This window comes from Gopherus evgoodei, chromosome 3 (genome assembly GCF_007399415.2).
Source record: "Gopherus evgoodei ecotype Sinaloan lineage chromosome 3, rGopEvg1_v1.p, whole genome shotgun sequence".
Taxonomy (NCBI): domain Eukaryota; kingdom Metazoa; phylum Chordata; order Testudines; family Testudinidae; genus Gopherus; species Gopherus evgoodei.
Window position 1 is genome coordinate 73,680,452 of NC_044324.1, and position 26,789 is coordinate 73,707,240.

General features: G+C 45.4%; 1 long non-coding RNA gene across 1 annotated transcript; it reads right to left on the minus strand.

Moving 5' to 3' along the window:
- Positions 1 to 26,268, minus strand: LOC115648350. Its single transcript, XR_003999529.1, has 4 exons — positions 26,194 to 26,268; positions 22,009 to 22,265; positions 3,370 to 3,574; positions 1 to 2,042 (listed from the first exon to the last, which is right to left on the minus strand). It is a non-coding gene; the product is annotated as an uncharacterized LOC115648350 (long non-coding RNA).
- Between the last annotated feature and the right edge of the window lie 521 nt (positions 26,269 to 26,789).

Sequence of the window (26,789 nt, forward strand, 5' to 3'; positions counted from 1 at the left end):
TCCCCAATGACCACACCGGAGTGGAGAAGCAAGTATCTTTATTTGAGTCAAATAAGGTGCAAGGAGATATACAATCTCAGATCATGCCCACATCACTATCCTCTTCCCCACCTTATATACCCCACTTGTTTACAAAGATGTTCACAGGTGCCACAATTCATCATTTACAATTCATTAAGTACCGGATCCTTTAATTAAACTATATCCTTTACCCACACTACAGAGCCCCCCCTTTGCTCGATTACATTTTATTCCATAAACAAAAGAACAAAAGAAAATGATAAATGATTACATGTACTCATGCTAGCTTTAAAGGAACATATTGATTAATCTAAGGGGCAATTCAAGGGCGATGGCAGGCCTGAGAATGTAAACTTTTAACCCCAAGCCATATTGCCAGTTATTTGGGGCCTGGCCCCCCCCAACAATCCCCCCTTTGAGAATTCTCAAGGGCCTTCCACTGAGTTTTCTCATATTCATTACTTAGAACAAGGTTGAAAGGTAGGCCACCCGATGTTGGCAGCGAGACTGCCCTAAAGGGGTACATTTCTGTTGGCTGACAGAGGGCAGAAAGACAACTTTTACAGCAAGGCACTCGTATCTGCAGACCACAGCAGAAGAGCAAAGCAATCACTATCACCACTAGCAGGGAGGTAAAAATACTTTTAAGCCACCCAAACCAATTACCAAAACCCCAAGAACCCCACCAATCATTGTCACTATTTTGCATTATGTGAGTGACAATGTCATGCAACTTAGCTAGTCTATTTTCAATGCTTTGGCTGTGATCAGAAAGGTTAAAGCAACAGAGACCCTTAAATTCCTCACAGCCATGATTATGCCTTAAGAGGAGGTAGTCTATTGCAGCGCGATTTTGGAGCACCCCTTCTCGGACCCCTGTGAGTTCTGAGGCCAAGTCAGAGATTAAAGTGGAAGTTAGCTTAATGGACTTGGCAAGGGCACAGGCCACTTTAGCAAGCTGGAGTTCTGCATCTAAGGCCAGGCCTGGGACTCCGACCAATGAAGTAGCAAAGGCTATGGCCTGAGACTTAGACACCAAATTTACCTTAGAATCACAAGTTTCGTCCAGAGGCAGGCCACGCCAAGCCCTCCAGGCTCAGGTAGGTCCAGGTGTCTTTAAAACTAGAGCCTGTCCAGGGACAACCCCCATGGTTAATCGTCCGAGAGAACAAGGGCCTCCCGAACTGTTAGCTAGGACCTAGATAAATGTAGTTAGTCCGCAGAGCAAAAACCACCCACGGGGAAGGTATAAGTGTGCATAAAAATAAGAAGTCAGGGTTGGGGAAACAGAACAATTCATCTCATGGTTGGTTAAATTAGTATCAACCTTCCTTACCCCTACAATAGTAAAATAGGAAGTAACATTTGAGGACATGGCCATTAGCCTAATCTGAAGATGATGCTGGTTCGTATAGGGCTTAGGATTTGAGATAGAGCCAAATTTAGCCAGATGCCCAGCTGTCAATTTAATATTGAAACCAGCAAGTTCAGTATATTTGTGAATTTCTTGCAAGGGCATAGCCACCCCCACAAAACAAGTAGTAAATACAGACCCTAAAGTGTAACCGCTCCCTACACAAAAGTGGGAAGAATTAGAGGCTGTGACAGCTAAAAGGGCCCACCAGTTATTTTCTGGGGAGCGGAAGGATAAAGGGGCCAGCTGTCCAGAAAGAGTAAACACCCATACAAGTATTAAAAACGTGGCCAAATTAGAGTGATTTGCGTTTAAACAATAGCTTGAGTCCCAAATCTTCTGATTGTCCGGTTCCGGTAGGCTGAACCGTCCACTGCTTAGTGTCTGGATTCTGCGGTGGAGGTACAGCTTTTAGTCGGGAGTAGTGAATCCAGCTCTTGTGTCCCTCTACTTTCGCCACCGTGTGGGAAACCAGTAAGATGAGATAGGGTCCTTTCCACTTTTCCTGGAAGGGTTCGTCCTCCAGGTACGGACGAGGACGAAGTCACCAGGTGGTAGGGAATGGACAGGCGCATCCAAAGGGAGTGGCTGAGAGTCCTTAATGTACCTGTAAAAAGAACATAAAACAGCAGACAGAGAACACATATACTGAGACAAATATCCACACCCAGCCTCCCATTCCCCTAGCAGGATCGGAGTACCATTCATAGGCCATGCCCTTCCAAACATAATCTCGAAGGGGCTTAAACCAGTTCTACCCTTAGGAAGAGCCCAAATGCAAAGTAAAACCAAGGGTAGGGCATCAGACCACTTTAAAGACGCTTCCTGACATATTTTAGCTAGGTGCCTCTTGAGGTGCCTCTGGACAATTTTTGAGGTGAAGTGTGTTCCCTGGTCAGACTCCATCCATCGAGGCAGGCCAAATCTAGGAAAAATCTCTTTGACAAGTTTAAGAGCCACAGTCTTAGCAGTGTTATTTCGGCAAGTTGGGCTGAGGTTCCAGGGGGCAGGCTTTTTTCCTCCACAGTTTCATGGAGGGACACAACAGCATAGCCCGCCCTTCTAAGTCCATTTACAACAATGCTACTGCCATCCGTGTACCACTCATAGTCTGCGTTAGGAAGAGGTTGATCTTTTAAATCCTGATGGCTGGAATACTGGGCATCTATAACTTCCAAGCAGTCATGTTCTTGGCCCTCTGTTTCTGGCAGCAGGGTGGCCGGGTTAAGGGAGGGGCAAGCCTGCAGGGTAACTTCGGGGTTCTCTAAGAGCTTAGCCTGATACCGGGCTACCCGAGCTTGGGTGAGCCAGAGACCCCCCTTTGTGTCCAGTAAGGCTTGAGTATAGACTTGCACAGCCCCCCCCCAAAGTCAATTTTTCTGCTTCCTCTAACACCAGAGCTGTAGCTGCAACTGCCCATAAGCATGCCAGCCACCCCTTAGCAACCTGATCCAATTGTTTGGAGAAATAAGCCACTGGACATTTCTAAGAGCCCAATAACTGTGTAAGGAGTCCCAGGGCCCCCCTTTCGTTCATGTACATACAATTGAAAGGGCTTAGAAAGATCAGGCAGACCCAGGGCTGGGGCTTCCATCAATTTTCTTATTATTAAGGTAAAGGCATTATTTGCCTCTGTTGTCCAGTAAAATGGTTTTTAATCAGTCCCTTTAACACGTTCATACAGTGGCTTAGCTAGCAGTCCAAAATCTGGAATCCATATGCAGAAAAATCCTGCCATTCCCAGGAATGCTCTGAGCTGCTTGCGATTCCGGGGGAGTAGAGACTCAACAAATAGCTTCAAGCCTCCCCCTTGAGAGTTGGCGTTCCCCTTGTCTGATCTGGAAGCCTAGGTAACGTACTTCGGGGAGGGCAATTTGGGCTTTATTTCTTGACACGCGATACCCCCGCAGCCCAAGAAAGTTTAAAAGACTTACGGTTGCCTGGAGACATACTTCTAGTCCCACTTCTGCTATTAATAAATCATCAACGTACTGCAGGAGAAGGACTTTGTTCTCATTTTCCCATCCTTCCAAGTCCCGAGATAAAGCTTGGCCGAAGAGAGTGGGGGAGTTCTTAAATCTTTGTGCCAGCACCGTCCAACACAGCTGCCTTTTATTCCTGTTCGCGTCTTCCCTAAGCCTGTTGGAATCAAATTACACTGCTTCAAAATATCTGTTCTGTTCCATAATGACATAAATATCTGACCATACATATGCTCATTCCATTTACCAGTTCGCTGACAAAATAAGAGAAGTTGGAGGATCGTATTATAATTAATCGAACCCTCCGATGGCCACCATTTCTGATCCTCCAGCTGGTATTGAGGCCAGTCTATTGTACAATATCTTTTTAGTTAACCTTTAGTTAGTGGATCCATTCCAAAGATTTTCCAATTAACCAGAATGCAACCAGAATGCATTCTAAAGGTCTGCACGCTACCTTATCCTGTTACTGTCCCTGTCCCATTCCTTACCGGGAGACCCTGGGCGTCCCCAGGTCTTAGCAGGTGACAGATTAAACCCTTTAACTTATATCCTACATTATCCCCGAGACCAGTTCCTCACCGTTGCTCGGGACCAAAGCTTCTCCACCTTCTGGGGCGTTGCCTCCCGGGGTCGACCGTATCAGACTTCACTGAGGCCCCCCGTGAAAGCACCGGTGCGCACTGGGCATCAGCGATTGTCTCAATCCATCAGCCACCGGAGAGGGTCCGGGCAAGGCTAATATTCAGCCTCTGACGTCCTGCCGTGGTCACCAAAGCTGTTGCAGGGGGGCAACAGTTGGGGTTCGTTTCCCCGGTGTGCATATCCCCAATGACCACACCGGAGTGGAGAAGCAAGTATCTTTATTTGAGTCAAATAAGGTGCAAGGAGATATACAATCTCAGATCATGCCCACATCACTATCCTCTTCCCCACCTTATATACCCCACTTGTTTACAAAGATGTTCACAGGTGCCACAATTCATCATTTACAATTCATTAAGTACCGGATCCTTTAATTAAACTATATCCTTTACCCACACTACAGAGCCCCGCCTTTGCTCGATTACATTTTATACCATAAACAAAAGAACAAAAGAAAATGATAAATGATTACATGTACTCATGCTAGCTTTAAAGGGACATATTGATTAATCTAAGGGGCAATTCAAGGGCGATGGCAGGCCTGAGAATGTAAACTTTTAACCCTACGCCATATTGCCTGTTATTCGGGGCCTGGCTCCCCGCAACAGTATAAATCATGCACACTCTGTGGAGTTCATTTCTATACTATTTTCTCAGTAATCAACTTCTTTTGCTTCAGACAATAACATTTCTCAATGGTGGCCTTCCTATGGGTGTGTTGGCAGCTGGCCTGTGAACTCTGATGACCATCATGAGGAGATCAAAGCCCGGCTGAATTCAATCATAAAGAATTCTTTTTTTGTATGATGAGGAATTCAAGTGACTAGCTGAGATAGTCATCACTTGGAGAGGCAAGTAGTGCTGTGAAAAGATCAAGCAATTTACACTAAGGATGAGTACAGTAAGACTTGGCATAATAGTAATATGTAGAAGGAAAAAACATGTCAGTTCTTTGAAGAGCTGGACTGAATCCTCAGTACTTGCTCACAGCCCAGTATACAGCATGTTACACTGTTGTAAGCAATAACAAAAAGGAGAACGAATAAAAAGACCATGCGCTGAGCAGACCAGATGAAAAACAAGACCAAGAAGTACTTCAGACCTTGCTGGGATATGTTTTAGGTGCCTCAGAATCTAGACATGGCAGCAAACAAGCTAGTCGCAGTTTGTTTACATTCAGAAGTTTTATCTCATTTATGGTTGTTAGAATCTTTTAATAGAAAGGTACTACCGTGATTGTTCGAGACTTACTTTAATTGCCTCTAGTTTGTAGGTTTTCCACAAAAGCCCAATGTTTTATGCTTTCTTTGCAAAAGAGTTAACTAATGAATCCTGTTCCCAGAAGTGGGATGATATAGTTTGGTTCAGAGAGATTTTGATGTGATAAGGTGATACATCAGTACTTGTTACAAAACAGAAATAGCTGAAACAGGTTAATTTGAGCTGTGTGTGTAAATCACTGTTTTTCAAATGGAAAAGGACATAATTGGTATGGAAAAAAAAGATTATTTTTAAGCCTTTGAGAAAGAATGATAAACAATAGAGTGGAAAAGCCAATAAGTCACCCTACTGTCACTTTAACTGGACATTCCAAACAGCACTCTATGTACAGATTTGTATTTGAGGTTAGTAATAAGTCTGCTAGTCTGGAGCAGATGAACTGCTTTTTTTCAGTTTGAGACATATGTGGGGCACTTTCTTCTCAAAACTTTGAGTTTTATGATGCACGTTTTTTTAAATATCTCATAGGAAAAAAATTCTCTCCTCTGACGAGCTTTTCTTTCTGCACCAATTCTGTAATTTAAACTCTTAAGGATACTCCCCTCAACAACAAAGCTGAAGAAAGAGAATCTTCAGGCTTAGGAAACCAGTGTAATTATCATCCATCTGGGGAGAAAATTCAGTTTCGAGAGGTTTAATTAGCTTTCAAAGTTTATTTGTGTGTATGCACAGCCGGGGGTGACCATAACAAGACTGTAGATTCTGGGTCTTTTCATATGACCTGGGAGGATAAGTGTCAAAATATTGATTTAGAGTGCAAATAACATCTGGAAAACAATGAAGGGAGGCAGAGGGAACATTTTATCAGAAGACTTTCACTGGCAAGATAATATTTTGAGATCTCCATGACAGCAAAAATCTTCAAATGCTGGAGGATCTGCGCAATAGCTCATGACATAGAGAGTCCGCAAGTTAGGACGGGGAGTTTGGAGATCCAACACATTTGAGTTATGCTTATAAAATTTTTGGGTGAGATCCTCATCGGCCCTTTAGCCCTTTTATGCCTCACTGTGGAAGGTAGCCATAAATCTGCCTCCTGAGGATCCTATCACAAGCCCCGGCCTACAGGGTGTGGCCATAGCAGAGCGCCATTGAGATTCCTGGCAGCACTGGTGGTCAACTGGGGAGACTGGAAAGTCTGTCACAACTTAGAGTGGTCCTCCGGGGCTGTCTAAATATGCTGGGGGCATCTCCAAATACTGAAAAAAATAAGGCTCAGGAAGGCACAAGTATGAATTAAAGCTACCATAGCCTCCACTCTCCCCTCATGCTGTGAGTTCTGTGATACCATACTTGGTGTAGATCTGCACTGCAATTAGACACCCATGGCTGGCCCAGGTCAGCTGACTTTGGCTCAGGGGCTGTTTAATTGTGGTATAGACCTTCAGGATCGCGCTGCTGATAGGATCCCAGGGCTCGGGCCTGAGCCAAAATATCTACACCACAATTAAACAGCCCCTTAGCTCAAGCCATGTGAACCTGAGTCAGCTGACCTGGGGTAGCCATGGGTTTTTAATTGCAATGTAGACATACCCTTAGCCGCACAGCCAGCCTCTCACCCACTAGTGTGTGTATATCCATGCCTAAGGAATTTTTAGTACTTAAAGGCAAATAACCAAAGGAAAAACATTTTTACTGCTCCTTTATGATCCTTGGGTGTTTTTTACAATAGAAGCATTAAGCAGGGTACTAGTTTTGTGTGTCATCACAAAAGACTAAAAACTTGGTCTTTATCCACCCTTACTTGACAGAGAATGAAATGATGTGTTAAAATCTTTGAATTTTTTTTTCATCCTGATTGTTTTTATTAAAAATTGGAATGCAAGCTGAGCATTTGATCAGATGACTAAAAACACAGAGAGTTAAAACCAGTGTTTTATTTATATATTACATACTGTCAAAGACTTATTTATCCAGTAAACTACAAGTGCCATGTGATTTCGTATTACTGTGTACCTGTTTATATCAGAGAGTGAAAATATCCCCTATATACCAGCTTCTTTTCAAACATTTCCACCTGTTGGTTTTACACTGCTGTCTCTGAACAGTCACATCTAACAGATTCTTGCCCATGAAGGAAAGGTAGACATTGAACAGCCTCTTTCGCTAATATTGGGCCAAATTCTCTCTCACGTTCATAATCCCCTTGCACCCATCTGCCAATACAAAGGGGCCATAAATCTGGTGCATCTGTCAAATGAGGATTTGACAGATGCCTCTTCTGCCCCCCTCCCTTGAGGCCTGTGGCAGAAGAGCAGGTTGAGGACATGGCTGGAGTGTTGCAGCATTCTAGCTATCTAAAACTGTACAGAAGGGCCACAGCACCAAGAATAGTTTAGAGCAGCACTGAGGTATAGTTCTGCAGCCTATACACTAGATCAAATTTGAGGAGGAGGAGATAAAAATGAAAGATGGGGGCTAAGTCACCTGACTTAAGGTGAGAAAAAAAATTGTCCTGTAATTTTGTCATTGTTGGTACAGTCTCATAATAAGTTTCTGATATGAATGAAGGAAAAAGTAATGACAATTACTTTATCAATTCCTAATTGAAAGGTTCAGTCAACATCAGGAACAGCTGTACCATTTTGGGTACCTCTGCCCAATCAGAGCACAGCAACAAAAAAAAATCCTCAAAGACATAATGGCAGTACTTCCTGGAACTTGGTACCCAGAGTGACCAGCCCGCTCACCCACCCTTAGAATCAGCCCTGGTCTATATCTCAAACAAGTGAAAGTAATTTTTTCCCTTTTAGTTAGGGTGACCATGTGCCCTGTTTTGGACTGGAACACCCAGTCCAAAAGAATTCCAAGTGGCTACCGTCAGCACTGCTGACCAGGCCGTTAAAAGTACACACGGTGCCCTGCTAGCCACCATTGTAGGGATATTAAAGAAGGTTTATTTTAGACATGGTTTATATGAAAAATGATTTATTGTTAAAAATGATTTAATGTTAGAAATGATTTACTATTAATTGATACTTTATAACTAAAGGTTTATATTAGAAATAAATGTGATTCTCGAGATTTAGCCTCTAACCTGCAAGTCACCAGCTGTGTCTGCATGAAGCCTGCTCAAAGAAATACTTTGTATAAAACTTGTTAAACGTTAATTGACTCTAAGTGCCCGTTCTCTAAGTGACACTTTGTAGTCCCTACTTTACTTTGTAACCACCGCTGTGAGCCAAAACAGTAGCTGTTATAGTACATAGAGACCCTCACCCTCTATAAGTTTTCATCTCACTTTATTTTTGAATAATAAAAGACAGGGAGTCTCACATAAATTGGTAACACCCCAAAAGGTAAAGAGACAGTGAAATAGATGGGATTAAGATAGAGAATGTATGTGAATGAGTGCCTAATTTAAATAATGCATGAATGGTTAGGGAGTTACCAGCCTGAAGAATTCAGTGTCGCTGAAAAAGGTGTCAAGTGGGATCAACCAGATGACCCCTGGAGGGCAAACTGGAATTCACCCCACCACCTCAAAGAAAGGAAAAACAAACATCTGACAACATGGAGCCAGCCACCTGCTGATTGATTTAACAACAACAGAATGAAGCAAGTCTCATGGACTGACATGGGGATAAATTCCTATAAAACTGGACTCTGAAGAATAAAGTCTGAGTCTCTGGTTCTGCTACCACCCTCCAGGAGCATCAGGTGCGCACATGACCCGGACTCAGCTCCACGCTTGTGCACAGGATACCTGGCCAGCATTCTGTCACAAGCAACTTTTAGGCTGTAACTATAACATCTATACAGAACTTTATGATTGTGCTAATGAGTAATTTATATACATATATATGTGTATAAGAAATAAGTAAGTAGTAATAGGAATCAGTAGCCGAACAACGTTGTTTACTGTTATCTTTTGTTTTATTATGGCATTTACAATAAATGTGACAAATGTCTTGTCCCCTTTAATAAGATCCTGCTGATTTTTATTGGTCTAATATAATTGGTATAACACCATGCCACAGACCACATAGATCCCAGGTCAGGAAGCAGCCAGCATGTCCGGCTCCTAGCCTTACAGGCTACCAGTGTGTGTGTGGGTGTGTCCATGTGCTGCCCCCCATTCCCCCCACACACACCCTAGGGCGCAAGTCCTATTGGCTGAGTCAGGGCAGGGCAGGTGGAATTAGTGCCACTCAAGCGCTCAGCAGGTGGCTGTTGAGGGGTCATGTGGCACGCGCCTCTCCCGTTGTTGCCTGGCCCTCTTCTCCTCACGCTTCTTGTGTGGCTGTGCTAGAGCTGCAGCGTGTGCCCTGTGGCAAACTTCAGTCTGTTGCCCCATCACCGGCATCCAGGAGTTGGAGGAATGTGTATTCCCATCTCCAAGTGCTGGGAATGAGGCCTTCATGCCCATCCCCCAATCATTGCATCCCTCCCCATCCCAATCTCCCCCTGCACCCTCATCATTGCATCCAACCCCCCTGCATCCCCATCTCCCTCACTGCCCTTGTCCTTGGCCTCTTTCCTTCTCTATCCCTCTCTCCTCAATCCCCATTTCCCCTCCATCTTTTCCCCTCCAGCCCATCCTCCTCCCTTCCTGGCTGGGTGATTTAGGCAGTCCCTGGAAAAGTGTCTCTGTAGGCAAGTGTGCACATGCATGCATTGTATGTGTAGAAGAGACTGTGTCTTTGTGTAGAGAGGTGCGTATATTGCCGCATGTGTATATACCTGTGTGAATAAAATTTGAAACCTAACTCTTTATTCCTTTTGCTGGCTTGTGCACAAAAAAATTGATTTCATTGATAACAAGAGAAGGGAACTCTAAAAGATATGTATTATTTCTTAAAAAGTGAATGTTGTTGACCAGTAATTGCAGAAGAGCCAATGTATCATACATTTCTCCCCACCTTTGTCTAGCTTCATTATAAACTCTTGGTTGCAGACTCTCTCTTTTTATGTGCATGTCCAGCACTCTACCACCCTAGAGCCCTGACCTTATTTAGGGTCTCTAGGCCCTAAACAACAATTGTAATAATAAATGATGTGGAAGTATGTGTGTTAGTGCATGCTAGATGTGTACACATGAATACACATGTGTATCTGCATGTAGGTGTGGGAGTCAGTTTCTACAGATTGAATTATATAGGTGTCTGGACATGTGTTTATTTCTGTGTTTGTATTCAGGCTTCAGGAGTGGGCCTTTAATGGACCCATTGCAGCTGTGATAACATGTGGTCCTAATTCCACACATAAAATTACAATAACTTTAGTGAACAAAAAACATGGAGCTGTTACAAAAAATGGGAAGAGGAGAGGGAAAGAATCATGAAAACCTTTGTGATATTTCATTTTTTTTTTGTTACCCTTTTTGACTATTTTGCTGCCAACTCTAGCATCCTGTAACAAATAAAACCTGAACTTTGCATAATACATCTGTCAAAACAATAAATATGACTGTTTGGGCCTTGCAGTTAAAATGAGCATGTGAGTGAGGGTGGGAGAGAGCAAGTGACGGAGGGGGGGAACGGAGTGAGGGAAGGTGGGGTCTCAGGAATAGACAGAGTGGAGCCTCAGGGAAGGGGCAGGGCAGGAGGCAGGGCAAGGGTGTTTGGTTTTCTGGAATTAGAAAGTTGGCAACCCTACTTTTAGCTGCAGTAGATGTCTAATTTCTCTTCTCATATTTCTGCTTATGCACTTTTGCTGGCCTAATTATTATCAATGTGCTAAGGAACCTTAAGTAATAATTCTTATTGGCAATAGTAATATTCTCTGCTGGGAGCAAAGTTAAATCAACTGTAGCCTTGCCTTCTGCTAAAACTAAACAAATAGCTCATGAATCTAGCTGATCTTTCTGTTTTATGGTCTTCAAAAGAGCAAGAGCCAGATGAAATAATTTGAAGCTCACATTGCAAAAAAGAGATAGAGGAAGAATCACTAACACCAGCAATCCTCTGCAAAACACCACTTGTACTTGGCCAATGCAAAAAAACCCTAAACACAAAAAAAATGTATTAATAAAATAAAATCTACAGTTTACTTATAAGATTGTCATGTGCTCCACAGAAATCTTCCTGTATTAGTAAAATGCCTACCCCTTCTATAGAGAATCTCTCTTTTATTCTAACAAACCTCCCCTCTTATCCAATGAAACAGGTTATTGAGTTCCATATAGACATAGGCGGCAGGTATAATAGGCCAGGGGCAGCTAAGCCTACCCTGCAGCATAGCCACGGACCCACCGTCTTGAGAGTATGTATGGCAGAACTGTGGTGGCCCTGCCTGCACTCTGCCCCTGAGGCCCCCTCCACTTCTCCCCTGCTCCGCTCCTCACCGAGGCCCCCGCCACATACCAAGTCCCAACTCCCTCCCCTCCTCTATCCCTACTTGCCTGGGCCTTCCTGCTTGTGAAGTCCCAACCCCCTCCTTTCCTCCATTCCACCCCCAAGGTCCCTAATGTCCACCAGTCACTGAGTCCCTCCACCCCCTTGGGCCCCCTGGCCCTGGGGGGAGGGAGAGACTCAGCAAGCAGCAGGATCTCGAGGGAGGTGGGTGGAAAGACTTGGCAGATGGAGAGGGACTTGGGGGGTGGTGAGTCTCTGGGGAGGGAGGATGGAGGAGGGACTCGGTGAGCGGCAGGTCTTGGGGGAGGGAGGGTAGAGGAGAGGAGGGACTCAGCAAGTGGTGGGCGAGGGGGTCATGGGGAAGTGGAGGTGGAGGAGAGGAGGGACTCAGCAGGCGGGGGAGCCTTGGGGGAGGGGGTATAGTGCGAGAGATGCCTGGGACAGAGCATGGGCAAGGCCCCTCCACTCCCAAGAGCAAGCAAAAGCAATATTCTTTTTTCTGTGTGGGCTTCAGAAGTACTTCCATCATAAACTACCAAGAGACTTAGAGTCTGGGAACATTTCTGAACCCTTCTAAAGTAAGTCTCGCTGCAATGACAGGGGGATGTTTACTCCAAGTTCATGGCCAACTTAGCCTGTCTGGGGCAATTAGAGAAGAGTTCTTTAGGATCTTCCTATTAACAGGAGGGCAGGAAAAGCACAGTTCAACAGAAAGTTCTATGAAGTGGCAACTGCCAACACAGCAAAGTATGAATACATGCCCCAAATAAATAAATGGAGCACCTGTCACTGAATTTTGTTGTGAACAGCTCTACAACAGGGATTCCCTGTTTTGGGGGATCTGCTCGAAGACTTACCTTTCGGGGCCCCTTCCTTGGAAAAATTTGGATCAACTCAGCCAGTCTGCTGTGCAGCTGAATTATAGACTCATAGACTTTAAGGTCAGGAGGGACTATTATGATCATCTAGTCTGACCTCCTGCACAATGCAGGTGACAGAATCTTACCCATCCACTTCTACAACAAACCCCTAACCTATGTCTGAGTTACTGAAGTCTTCAAATTGTGATTTGAAGACCTCAAGCTGCAGAGAATCCTCCAGCAAGTGACCCATGTCCCACGCTGCAGAGGAAGGTGAAAAACCTCCAGGGCCTGGAGGAAATCTGCCCTGGAGGAAAATTCCTTCCCAACCCCAAATATGGCGGATCAGTTAAACCCTGAGCATGTGGGCAAGACTCACCTGCCAGCACCCAGGAAAGCATTCTCTGTAGTAACTCAGATCCCATCCCATCTAACATCCCATCACAGACCACTGGGCATACTTACCTGCTGATAATCAAAGATCAATTGCCAAAATTAGGCTATCCCATCATACCATCCCTTCCATAACTTATCAAGCTTAGTCTTAAAGCCAGATATGTCTTTTGCCCCCACTACTCCCCTTGGAAGGCTGTTCCAGAACTTCACTCCTCTAATGGTTAGAAACCTTCATCTAATTTCAAGTCTAAACTTCCTAGTGTCCAGTTTATATCCATTTGTTCTTGTGTCCACATTGGTACTAAGCTTAAATAATTCCTCTCCCTCCCTAATATTAATCCCTCTGATATATTTAAAAAGAGCAAGCGTATCCCCTCTCAACCTTCTTTTGGTTAGGCTAAACAAGACAGGTTTTCCATTCCTCGGATCATCCTAGTAGCCCGTCTCTGAACCTGTTCCAGTTTGAATTCATCCTTCTTAAACATGGGAGACCAGAACTGCACACAGTATTCCAGATGAGGTCTCACCAGTGCCTTATATAACGGTACTAACACCTCCTTATCTTTGCTGGAAATACCTCGCCTGATGCATCCTCAAACTGAATTAGCTTTTTTAACGGCCATATCACATTGGCAGCTCATAGTCATCCTGTGATCAACCAATACTCTGAGGTACTTCTCCTCCTGTTACTTCCAACTGATGTGTCCCCAATTTATAACTAAAATTCATATTATTAATCCCTAAATGCATGACCTTGCACTTATCACTATTAAATTTCATCCTATTACTCCAGTTTACAAGGTCATCCAGATCTTCCTGTATGATATACCGGTCCTTCTCTGCGTTAGCAATACCTTCCACTGTGTCATCCGCAAACTGTATTAGCACATTTCTGCTTTTTGTGCCAAGGTCAGTAATAAAAAGGTTAAATAAGATAGGGATCGGTTTTGGGACCAGAGGAACTCCACTAGTAACCTCCTTCCAGCCTGACAGTCCACCCTTCAGTACGATCCACAAGTTCTTCCATCCAATCCACTTCCCTAAGTTCCTTAATTCTGTAAAGTTAGCCCCTTTGAAATCAAACACCCTAGTCCCAGATCTATTCCACTTCCCTAAGTTCCTTAATTCTGTAAAGTTAGCCCCTTTGAAATCAAACACCCTAGTCCCAGATCTATTTTTGTTTATCCTTCCATCTAGTTTGAACTGAATTAGCTCATGATCGCTTGAACCAAGGTTGTCTCCTACAGCCTTTTCTTCAATGATGTCCTTACTACTCACCAAAACCAAATCTAAAATGGCATCCCCTCTTGTTGGTTCTTAAACTACTTGGGGAAGAAATCCATCCGCTACCACATCCAGAAAAATCTGAGCCCTATTATTCTTACTAGCACTTTTCCTCTAGTCTATATCTGGGAAGTTAAAGTCTCCCATGATCACACAATTCCCAATAGTGTTTACTTCATTAAAAACATTAAAGAGGTCTCTATCCATATCTAAAACAGATCCTGGTGGTCTGTAGCACACCCCAAGCACTCTCTCAGGGGAGGATCTAGTAGCTTTCTTTCCTAGTGTGATTTTTGCCCAGACAGACTGTCTTATCCATTCCATCACTTCTTATTTCTTTACAGTTAACCTCATCATTGATATACAATGCTACTCCACCACCTTTGCCTTTATTTCTGTCTTTCCTAAACAGCACATAGCCTTCAATACCTGTACTCCAGTCATGACTACTATTCCACCATGTTTCTGTTATCCCTATAATATCCAGTTTCACTTCCTGCACCAGTAGCTCTAGTTCCTCCATTTTGTTACGTAGGCACCTCGCATTAGTGTACAGACATCTTGATTTTTGCCGTTTGGCTTCACTGACATTCTTTACCCGGTTAGGCACAGACATTCTACCACCAGCATCACCTAGTAGACTGGTATCCAAGTACCCTTCCTCCTTATGTCTATTCTTCTGTCCACAGCTGTATCCTCTCTTACTTTGTTTTCTTCCCTCTCAATGTTAAAGTCCGGCGTGGAGATTGCCTGAACATCTCCCAACCATCTTCCCCAAATTCCTAGTTTAAAGCTCTCTGAATCAGTTGTGCCAGCCTCCATCCTAGAAGTCTATTTCCCTCCTTACTCAGGTGAAGTCCATCCCAAGAGAACAGTCTTTTGTCCATGAATGCTTCCCAGTGCCGTACATCCCAAAGCCCTCCTTATAGCACCACTGCTTGAGCCATCTGTTGATAGCCATAATCTTGTCACACCTTTGTTACCCTTCTCTTGGAACTGGCAGAATCCCACTGAAGATCACCTGATCCTTGATTTCCTTAAGCGTCTTCCCCAGTCTGGCATAGTCTCCCTTGATACATTCCAGTGAGAATCTAGCTGTATCATTTGTTCCCACATGAAGGACAATCAATGGATTCTTTCCTACTCCCATTAGGATCCTTTTCAGCCTCAGGTCCACATCGCATATGTGACGTTATTGATATAAACTGGGACCATATAGAACATGGGTTGCAACCAAGGTCCTGTAGTGGCACCAAATCCTAGGTAAAGGGGGTCATATAAGGTGTCTAAGACCAGGTTATGGATTACTGGTTATGATTATGCTGTCTGTATGTCTGTAGCATTTTGGTAGTTGAAGTTATGAATATTGGCTGTATGCTGTCTGTATTGCAAACTTGTGTTGTGTTACTGGGAAAGATCCAAGACAAGTTGGTGTCAGCTCTGTTTAACCTGCTTGATGGCCCATTAAGGACCATCACCTACACAATTGTCCCATCGAGAGAAGGCAGTTATGCCCTATGACTCAGCAGGGTGTGCAGAAACTGGTCCATGTGACTGCAAACTCCATTTTGCTGTAACTTTCCACAGCAGGAACAAAGGAGTGTTCTTACACTTGGAAAAGCCTATATAAGGCAGAGGCCTCATCTCCATTTTGTCTTCAATCCTGCTTCTTACCTCTGGAGGGATTTTGTTACAAGCTGAAGCTCTACACAAGGGACTGAGGACCCATCCCAGTGGGGGATGTTCTCCAGAGACTTGATTTGCACCTGCAGTTTACTCCATCACTGCTACAAGCCTGAACTAAGAACTTTGCCATTACTGTATGTAATTGATTCCGTTTAACCAATTCTAGCTCTCATCTCTATTTTTTTCCCTTTATGAATAAACCTTTAGATTTTAGATTCTAAAGGATTGGCAACAGCGTGATTTGTGGGTAAGATATGATGTGTATATTGACCTGGGTCTGGGGCTTGGTCCTTTGGGATCGAGAGAACCTTTTTCTTTTACTGGGGTGTTGGTTTTCATAACCATTCATCCCAGGACGGGTGGCACTGGTGGTGATACTGAGAGACTGGTGTGTCTAAGGAAATTGCTTGTGTGACTTGTGGTTAGCCAGTGGGGTAAAACCAAAGTCCTTTTTGTCTGGCTGGTTTGGTTTGCCTTAGAGGTGGAAAAACCCCAGCCTTGGGCTGTGACTGCCCTGTTTGAGCAATTGGTCCTGAATTGGCACTCTCAGTTGGGTCCGGCCAGAACCACAACATCACAGCATATCTTAGCACCCAGCAGACAGCATACCATTCTGTTCTCCGGCTCAGCTCTAGTTACAGGCCTGTCTATTCTTCTCAATAAGGAGTCCCCAATCACGTAGACCTGCCTTTTCCTGGTGACAGTGTGATTCTCCGGTCTATCTCCTGCTCCCACTGGCTGCAAGTTCTCTCAATTCCTATTCACCCTTGCAATCCTCTGCAATCCTTCCCGTATCCTCCTGGGGCTCATATTTGGTGTTGTCTCCATGGACTCTTCCCCTTTTCCTGTAGGACTAGCAGTTCTTCTCTTTTTCCTTGCCCTTTCACCTTCAGCGACCACCTGCTGTGCCCCTTCTTCATTTTCCAACTCTGCAAACCTGTTCCTGAGCTCAATTTCTCCTTCACTGGCCCGTCTTTGCCTCTGCCTGGTTCTCTTAGTCACATGCTTCCACCGTCCACTTTCCTCACCCAGCAGTCTCTCCTCAGAATTCTTTGGTCCTGCTGCTATCTGCAAGTTGGAGCTTATCCCTTCAGCCTCCTCATGTCTTCGCTCCATCATCTGCTCAACCCACCTTCTAAACTCTACCAGAGTTTCCACCTGCATCTCCAGTCTTCGGATCTTTTCTTCCATCAGCTCTATCAGGCAGCACTTCATGCAGACAAAAACTCTTTTCAGGTACCCCCTCCAGGATCACGTACATGCCGCAGCTTCCACATCCAGTCATCCTCACTGTGTCTTTCACTACTGCCTCTGTATCAGTCATAGCCCTCCCACCTAAAACCTGTTAGTCCAAGAAACAGGAAACAAAACAAACCCCCAACAGGCACCAGAACACTGGCAGACCGCCACCCAGTCCCTTCACTAGCCTGTCAGTTCCTCTGCCTAGATCTCTTAGGCCTTGGCTACACTGAAGAGTTGCAGCGCTGGTGGTGGCTTTACAGTGCTGCAACTTACTCACTGTCCACACTTGCAAGGCACATACAGCGCTGTATCCAGGGAGATACAGTGCTGGCTGTACCCCTCCTCTGCCTGGGGAATAACGACTACAGCACTGGTGATGCAGCGCTGCTCCACCAGTGTGACCACCAAAAGCGCTGTTATTGGCCTCCAGAGGTATCCCAGAATGCCTGCTCAGCCACTCTGCTCATCAGTTCAAACTCTATTGCCCTGACCTCAGGTGACCCGCCCTTTAAATGCCCCGGGAATTTTAAAAATGCCCTTCCTGTTTGCTCAGCCAGGTGTGGAGTGCAATCAGTGAATCTTTCCAAGTGACCATGCCTCCATGCGCCAAACGAGCCCCAGCATGGAGCAATGGCGAGTTGCTGGACCTCATCAGTGTTTGGGGGGAGGAAACTGTGCAGTCACAGCTGTGCTCCAGCCGTAAGAATTACGATACCTATGGACAGATATCAAGGGCCATGCTGGAAAGGGGCCATGACTGGAACACGGTGCAGTGCAGGATTAAAGTGAAGGAGCTGCAGAGTGCCTATTGCAAAGCCTGTGAGGGAAACCGCTGCTCTGCTGCTGCCCCCACGACCTGCCGTTTTTACAAAGAGTTGGACACGATATTTGGGGGCGACCCCACAGCCAATCCGAGGATCACGATGGACACTTCAGAGCGGGGGAGCAAGAGGAGGGGGGAGAGGAGGAAACCGAGAGTGAGGGTACTGGGGTGGGGGGAGACACCCCGGAGTCCCAGGAGGCATGCAGCCAGGAGCTCTTCTCAAGCCAGGAGGAAGGCAGCCAGTAGCAGCAGCCGGTACTTGGTGAAGGACAAGCAGAGGAGCGGGTTCCCGGTAAGCGGCTTTTATTTTCAGGATGGAAATGTTTCAGGGTAGAGGAGGGAGGGTTAGTGCTGCATGCATGCCTAGATGTGGAATAGGCCATTGATGTGGTCTATCACGTCACGGTAATTTACCTCGGTAATCTCTTCAAAAGTTTCTGCCAGAGCGTGGGCAATGCGCTTGTGCAAGTTTATAGGGAGAGCCACCGTGGTCCTTGTCCCAGTCAGGCTAACACATCCGCACCACTGTGCCCCGAGGGGTGGGGGGGACCATTGCTGCACACAGGCAAGCTGCATAGGGGCCAGGGCAGAATCCGCATTGCTGTAGAAGACCCTCCTGCTCTTCCCAGGTGACCCACAGCAGCGAGATACCTTCCAGGATTAACTCCTGTGGACAATGTTGGGAGAATGTTCACTGTAGGTGCCCCCTGCAGCTGTTTGATTTACCCAATGCACAGAAACCCCTGCATAGCCCTGAAGCAATCAGTCCCCTTACTCACCATTTCGGGGCTAAGTGAAGACTGTAAACTCCTTCACTGTCTGGGAATAACTGTCTGAGATATAAACTGTGCTGCCTCTGTTAACTGTAGCCTTTTTTTCCTTTCCACAAGCGACCTTGAGTTCTCAGCTGCCCGTGTTAACAGCAGCTCAAAGACTCCAAAAACTGTGGAAGAAGCCGTGAAAAAGCAGAGACGATATGCTGAAAGCAGTTATGGATCACTCTGCCAGAGAGAATCAAAAACTGCAAGACTGGAGGGAAAGGGAAAGCAGGATCCGCCAGAGAAACACAGCAGCCAGGAAGAAAAGCACAAAGCAGCTGATAAGCATCCTGGCGTGCCAAGCGGACTTTATCCACGCACTCGTAGCCATGCAGGTAGAGCACTACCACGCCACCCCCCCGCCGTCCCAAAGCTCTTTCCCTTGTGCCCCAATGTCAGCTCCAAACCCCCTTCCCCAGCATCCAGGTTCTTACTTCTACCAGCTACCTCCAACACCTGTACGTTCACCAACCAGCCCTGAGAACTATGACTCTTACCCTCTGCACTCAGCCCCCATCACCATGCAGTATAGGCATCATGAAGTGCAGCAGTCATTGCACAGCACTCCAGACAGGACATATTCAAACCTGTGACTGTACAGTTCCCCACCACACCCCCCTGCCCTTTTAGGTTCCCAAAATGTTTTGTGTCTGTCAATAAAGTTATTTTATTTTCAATAAATGAATTCTTGGCTTTGAAAATTGTCTTTATTATTGCAGAAAGTCAAAGATACCTTAGAACAGGAAAGAAACAGGCACTGCAAGTCAGCTTAGGAAAAACAGATTCCTACTAACATTGTAACCACTGCACTTCACTCCCGTGCAAGGCACCAAACATTACTGTTGGATTTCAGCCTCAAATTCCTCCCTCAACTCATCCCTGATCCTCAAAGCCCTGTGCTGGGTCTCTCTAGTAGCTCTGCTCTTTGGCTGTGCAAATTCAGCCTCCAGGTGTTGAACCTCAGAGGTCCATGCCTGACTGAATGTTTCACCCTTCCCTTCACAAATTTTATGGAGGGTACAGCACGCAGATATAACCGCAGGGATGCTGCTTTCCCCCAAGTCTAGCTTCCCATACAGAGATTTCCAGTGCCCTTTTAAACGGCCAAAAGCACACTCCAGTCATTCGGCACCGGCTTAGCCTGTAGTTGAACAGGTCCTTGCTCCTGTCAAGCTTCCCTGTATATGGTTTCATGGGCCAAGGCATTAACGGGTAAGCAGGGTCTCCAAGGATCACAATGGGCATTTCAACATCCCCTACTGTGATCTTCCGGTCTGGGAAAAAAGTCCCTGCCTGCAGCTTCCTGAACAGGCCAGTGTTCCGAAAGATTCATGCATCATGCACCTTTCCAGGCCAGCCTGTGTTAATGTCAATGAAATGCCCATGGTGATCCACAAGCGCCTGGAGAACCACAGAGATATACCCCTTCTGATTAACGTACTCGGATGCTAGGTGGGGTGGTGCCAGAATAGGAATATGAGTCCCATCTATCACCCCTCCACAGTTAGGGAAACCCATTTGTGCAAAGCCATCCACAATGTCCTGCATGTTCCCCAGAGTCACGGTTTTTCTTAGCAGGATGCAATTAATGGCCCTGCAAACTTGCATCAACACGACTCCAACAGTCGACTTTCCCGCTCCAAACTGGTTCCCGACTGATCGGTAGCTGTCTGGAGTTGCCAGCTTCCAGATTGCAATAGCCACCCGCTTCTCCACCGGCAGGGCAGCTCTCAATCACACGTCCTTGCGCCGCAAGGTGGGGGCGAGCTCAGCGCACAGTCCCATGGAAGTGGCTTTTCTCATCCGAAAGTTCTGCAGCCACTGCTTGTCATCCCAGACTTCCATGACGATGTGATCCCACCACTCAGTGCTTGTTTCCCCGAGCCCAAAAGTGGCGTTCCACAATGCTGAGCATTTCCATGAATGCAAAAAGCACTTTAGTGTCATACGCATCAGGCAACTCGATATCATTGTTGGACTCCTCACTGTCACTTTGGAGCTGAAGGAATAGATCAACTGCCAAACGTGATGTGCTGGCGACCCTTGTCAGCAAAGTCCTCAGCAGTTCAGGCTCCATTTCCCACAGAAATCGCGCTGCACAGAAACTGTTGGGACAGTCACAGTGGTGCCAAATGTGGATGGAAAAACAGGGACTGCTGGGATGCAAAGCGATGCATCATGGGCTTTTGGAACAGGAAGCAGAATGACCCACACTCTTCTGTCCCCTTCCCACAACGCCAAAATGGAATGAGGTGCTCTGTGGGATAACTGCCCATAATGCACCACTCCCAACAGTGCTGCAAATGTGGCCACACTGCAGCACTTTCCCTACACAGCTGTACAAAGACAGTTGTAACTCCCAGCGCTGCAGACCTCCAAGTGTAGCCAAGGCCTTAGTCTCCCCTGCAAACTCACCCTGTAAACTCCCTCTGAAATGCTCCTGTTTTACAGCTCGGTTTGCTGGCTGCTGTGCCACTTCAGCTGTCTATGCTGCTGCCTGGCTACTTCTATAGGACCCCTAAGCAGACAAGCTCTGCCCCCTAAACAGGGCTCAGCTTCTCTCCCAGCACACTGCCCCTAGCAGCCTCCACACATACAAACTACAATACACAAAATACAAAAACCAATTGAATTGAACCAGAATGAGAAGAACAAAAAGATGATTTCTATTCACCAAGTATTAGATACATAGCCACTGCCTTTTTTTGTCCCTCTGACTGTATGAGGATGGATTAGCCTTCAGAAAGCACAACCCATAGACTGAGTGAGTTTATGTAAAACTTACTGCAGGCAGGGGGTGGGAGAGAGAATCTGTGGGGGACATGAATTCTGCACATGTGTAATGGTGCTGAATTCCCCCAGGAGTAGTTATCACAATGGATCAGAGAGTCTATTTTGAATCTGAGATTTCCATAGGAGATGTTAGGGCACTGGTCTGGCACTTTGGAGATCCAGGTTCAATTTCCTGCTTCACCATAAACTTCTTGTGTGACCATGGGAAAAATCACACCGAGGCACAGAATAGTGACTGTTCCCTTACTGTAAACTGGGAATCCATGCTTCCCTACCTCACAGGGGTGTTGTGAGAATAAAGATTTTGAAGCACTCATATGGCCCCATTGCTGTAGTATCTAAGTATCTAATATATATCTAGCTAGACTGTGTCTTCTCACATCAGAGAATTTCATGCCTTTTTCTTTGGGGCTACAGTGAACCTAGAGTAAGCCCCCCACCCTCAAAAAAAAAAAAAACCTGTTCACCTTGATCCAGGATCATGATCCTCAAATCCTAGAGGAGTCAGACAATTTGCAGAAAAAGAGCAGAAGAGAAGAGAAGAGCTGAAGCAAATGAGAATACCCTTGCAAGACTGTGGGAAGGGATCCAGGAATCCAAGGTGATGGCTTCCCATTAGGGTTAAATAAATAGTGAAATACTCCTTCCCCAAGGCAAGTCCATAATGGGGGGAAGGTGCATAGTCTCCTACATCAGGGCTGAGAAGGAAGGCTTTTTCTTGCTCCTGGGATACAAAACAAAAAACAACAAAAACAACAATTTACTTTTTTTTTTAAATACTCCTGTCACATCAAAAGAGCCAGGATCCACTGATTTCAATGGCTACTGTTACACACATTCCCTAAAACTGGAGTAACCCTGATACTGGGGAAGGAACCTCCTGACTGCAAAGGAGTAACTGTTCCCTCTTTTCTTGGAAGCCAACACAGGAAGACAGATTTGTTTCCAGGCAAGTCATATAGTGTTGAATCCAGGGTTTTTCCCTAAAACCTATCCCATAGGGAGAGAAGAGAGATTACTAGGACAAGACACCTGCCCTTTCAGGCTAAATTCATAATGCTCAACAAGTCACTAGAGAGGAACTGAGGATGGTAGAAGGAAGCCTGTGGGAGTCCCAGGAAATATCACTCAGGCAACTGATCAAAAGAACTCTGGCTAGGATTAGGTTTAAAAAAAAATTTCTAGGAAGGAACAGAAAACCTCATATTTTAACTTAGACAGCCAGCAAATAGCTGACCAGTACATATAAGATGGCTGGACAGCTACTGAGAACAGTATGGCACCCTGTTTTCCTGCTGAGGGGAACCTTTAAGCTGATTGTGAACTCTATAGGAATGTCTGTCCTGTCTAGCGTGACAAAGCTCCAGCCTTGTCTCAGTGGGTCCCACACTTCCAGGCAGATTTACGGTAGCCTTAGAGGCTTACTGTGATCTGCCATGTAGCCCTTCTCTCTACAGGCAAGGGTCACAGCCTCCTGAATCATTCTCATCATAAGCCAGCAAGGGAGATGGGAAGAAGCAACCTTCCATTACACAGTCTCTGTTGTCTTACAGTCTTTGTGATTAATCGGGGGGAAGCCCAGGGGCCCTAGTAGTAGCATTTATTGGTAGCTGACCTTTTGAAACAGGACAAGTACAATTCCCTGGGCCACTTCCCCATAGCAGCCCCCAAATTCCTCAATATCTACTTCATCCTTATCTCAGGGCCTGCTTCCTTATGCCTGATAGGGTTTGTACTGCCCAGTTTCTCCAGCAGCATAACTTCTTCCTACAGCTCCTGACACACATGCCTCACTGACTAACTAGGAGGCTTTTAATTCATTCTAGCCAGCCCTTGGTTGGCTTCAGGTGTCCCAATCAACCTAGCTATCTCGAAGGATCTTTCTAGAAGGATCTTAACTGGCCCCAGGTGTCTTGATTAACCTGGAGCAACCACCATTTGGTTACCATAGTATTAGGGATTTATTTAGCCTGGGACTAACATACCTGTTCCTCACTACTTTCCTGTATCTATCTGGCCTTACCCCTTCACACTAGGGAAGGCATAACTGTGGACTCCCTCTGGGTGAGGAGAACTGCTTATTCCCCAAAATCATTTGGGAGTATATTCAATCCCCAAGCAAATTTATTAAGAAAAAATAAATCTCAAAACATGACTGGTATCAGGAGAAGTCCAGGAGGTCTCTGATCTTCCCCAATCCCCACCTCTCCAACATATTTTTTGTGGAAATTGATATGTTTTGTCAAAACAGCATATTTTATTGAAATGAATCGTTGATTAAAACGTTCTGACCAGCTCTAATAGTGAGGTTTGACCCTCAGATTCTGGGGTGGGGTGGGGTGGGGTGACGAATCCTATCCTTCTTCTTATTCTGATCCTTGCCCCACCAGAGTTGTCATGAAAATTCAAGACCATAAGGGTGGTGCCAGCAATTGAGAGATCCTTTTACTAAGAAAAAGGATCTGCAGTCAACTAAATAAGTGGCTGAAAACAGTGGATAAAACATGAGGGTACCACAAAGGATTTTAGATAACATCAGAGGAGAGATTAAAACCTCCTGTTAAGATTTAGTAGCTAGTAATGACTCATTAATTCATTCAAGCACTTCATGTGGTAAGCAGGAGGGTGGAAAAAGTGTTTCCCCATGGATGATCTTATCTCCCCTTCACACAAGCCAGGTGGGCTGACTTAGTCTTTCACAGCCCTAGAGACCACCTAAAATCATTGCCTTGCTCTGCTGCCGCTTCAGGGAGAGCATTGACCTTTTAGGTGAGCTTCTCTACACTTTTTAGGGAAGCTAAGTAGGCTGATTTTGTCTGTCACTGCCTGTGTCTCTTTCCACTGAGGTAGTGGAGATTCTTCTTAGAATCATAAACTCATAGAAGATTAGGGTTGGTACCTCAGGAGATCATCTAGTTCAACCCCCTGCTCAAAGCAGGACCAACCCAAACTAAATCATCCCAGCCAGGGCTTTGTCAAGCCAGACCTCAAAAACCTCTCAGGATGGGGATTCCACCACCTCCCTAGGTAACTCATTCCAGTGCTTCACCACCCTCCTAGCGAAATAGTTTTTCCTAATATCCAACCTAGACCTCACCCACTGCAACTTGAGACCATTGCTTCTTGCTCTGTCATCTGCCACCACTGAGAACAGCTGAGCTCCATCCTCTTTGGAACCCCCATTCAAGTAGTTGAAGGCTGCTATCAAAACCCCCCTCACTCTTCTCTTCTGCAGACTAAATAACCCCAGTTTGCCTCGTAAGTCATGTGCCCTAGCCCCCTAATCATTTACATTGCCCTCTGCTGTACTCTCTCCAATTTGTCCACATCCTTTCTGTAGTGGGGGAACAAAACTGGACGCAATAATCCAAATGTGGCCTCACCAGTGCCAAATGGAGGGGAATAATCACATCCCTTGATCTGCTGGCAGTGCTCCCTACTAATGCAGCCCAATATGCTATTCGTCTTCTTGGCAACAAGGGCACACTGTTGACTCATATCCAGCTTCTCCTCCACTGTAATCCTCAGGTTGTTTTCTGCAGAACTGTCGCTTAGCCAGTCAGTCCCCAGCCTGTAGAAGTGCACAGTATTCTTCCATCCTAAGTGGAGGATTCTGCACTTGTTCTTGTTGAACTGCATCAGATTTCTTTTGTCCCAATCCTCCAATATGTCTAGGTTACTCTGGACCCTATCCGTAACCTCCAGTATATCTACCTCTCCTCCCAGCTTAGTGTCATCCACAAACTTGCTGAGGGTGCAATCCATTCCATCATCCAGATCATTAATGAAGACGTTGAACAAAATCGGCCCTAGGACTGACCTCTGAGGCACTCTGCTTGATACTAGCTGCCAACTAGATATCGAGCCATTGAGCCCGGCCATCTAGCCAGCTTTCTATCCTTCTTATAGTCTATTCATCCAATCCATACTTTTTTAACTTGCTGGAAAGAATACAGTGGGAGACCATATCAAAAGCTTTGCTAAAATCAAGAAATGTCACATCCACCACTTTCCCCATATCCACAGAGCCAGTTATCTCATCATAGAAGGCAACTAGGTTTGTTAGGCATGACTTGTTCTTGGTGAATCCATGTTGACTGTTCTTGATCACTGTCAAGGTTCCTTTCCCAATCTGAACTTTAGGGCACAGATGTGGGGGACCCGCATGAGAAGCTCTAAGCTCAATTACCAGCTTAGATCTGGTCTGGCTGCCACCACTCGCAAGCACTACTTTCCTTTCCTGGGTAGCCTTGAGAGACTTCACCAATTTCCCAGTAAACACAGATCCAAACTCCTTGGATCTTAAAACAAGGAGAAATTAACCATACCCTCTCCTTTCTCCCACTGGCTCTTGGTGGATCCAGATCCAACTCCTTTGGATCTTAAAAACAAGGAAAAATCAATCAGGTATATAAAAAAAAGGCTTTTAATTAAAGAAAAGAAAGGTAAAAGAAAAAAATTCTGGGAGAGATTAGCATACCAGCTACTCTCACAGACAACAGAGTCCAAACACAGAGGATGTTCCCCTGTGCAAAAACTTAGTTACACAAAAAAAAATACCCAAATACCCAATTTGACTATTCCTCTAATTGCACAAGACAGGTTACAAAGAAATAAAAATAAACCTATTTATTTCCTTCACTAATACTCACTACTTAATAAGAGGCTGAATTCTGGAATTTTCCCACTCCGGTCAAAGTGAAACTGACTAAACAAAGAAAACTTCCCTCCTTCCTTTTGAAACATATTGTTCCCCCATTGGTTCCTCTAGTCAGGTGGTCAGGTGTCAGCTAGGCTAGGTGAACTTCTTAACCCTTTACAGGCAGGGGTGAAAGTAATTTACAGGATTTACCAGTACTGCTGGAGTCCTGAGGGGGGCGTGGCCTCATCCAGAAGAGGTGTGGCCTTTCAAAATTTAAAGGCCTTGGGGAACCAGCTGTGGCTGGGAGACTTAGGGCTTTTAAATCAACTAGGGGCTCCCAGTAGGTGCTGCTGGGCTGGCTCTACCAAGAAGTAAGTAACCAAGGCAAAAACCACAGCCAACCAGCCAGGGAGGGAGCTGGCCAGGGGGAGGAGAAGTCAGAGGTGAATGAAGGACAACTGGAACAGCCTTCATGAAATATACAAGATATTTAGAGAAAGTTTTGTCAATTTCAGGCTCTGCATTCTGCAGGCAGGATAAAACAAAGATCTGAGATTGCACCCGATGTCCTAAGAACATTTCAGGTGTTTAAATCAATATATAAAG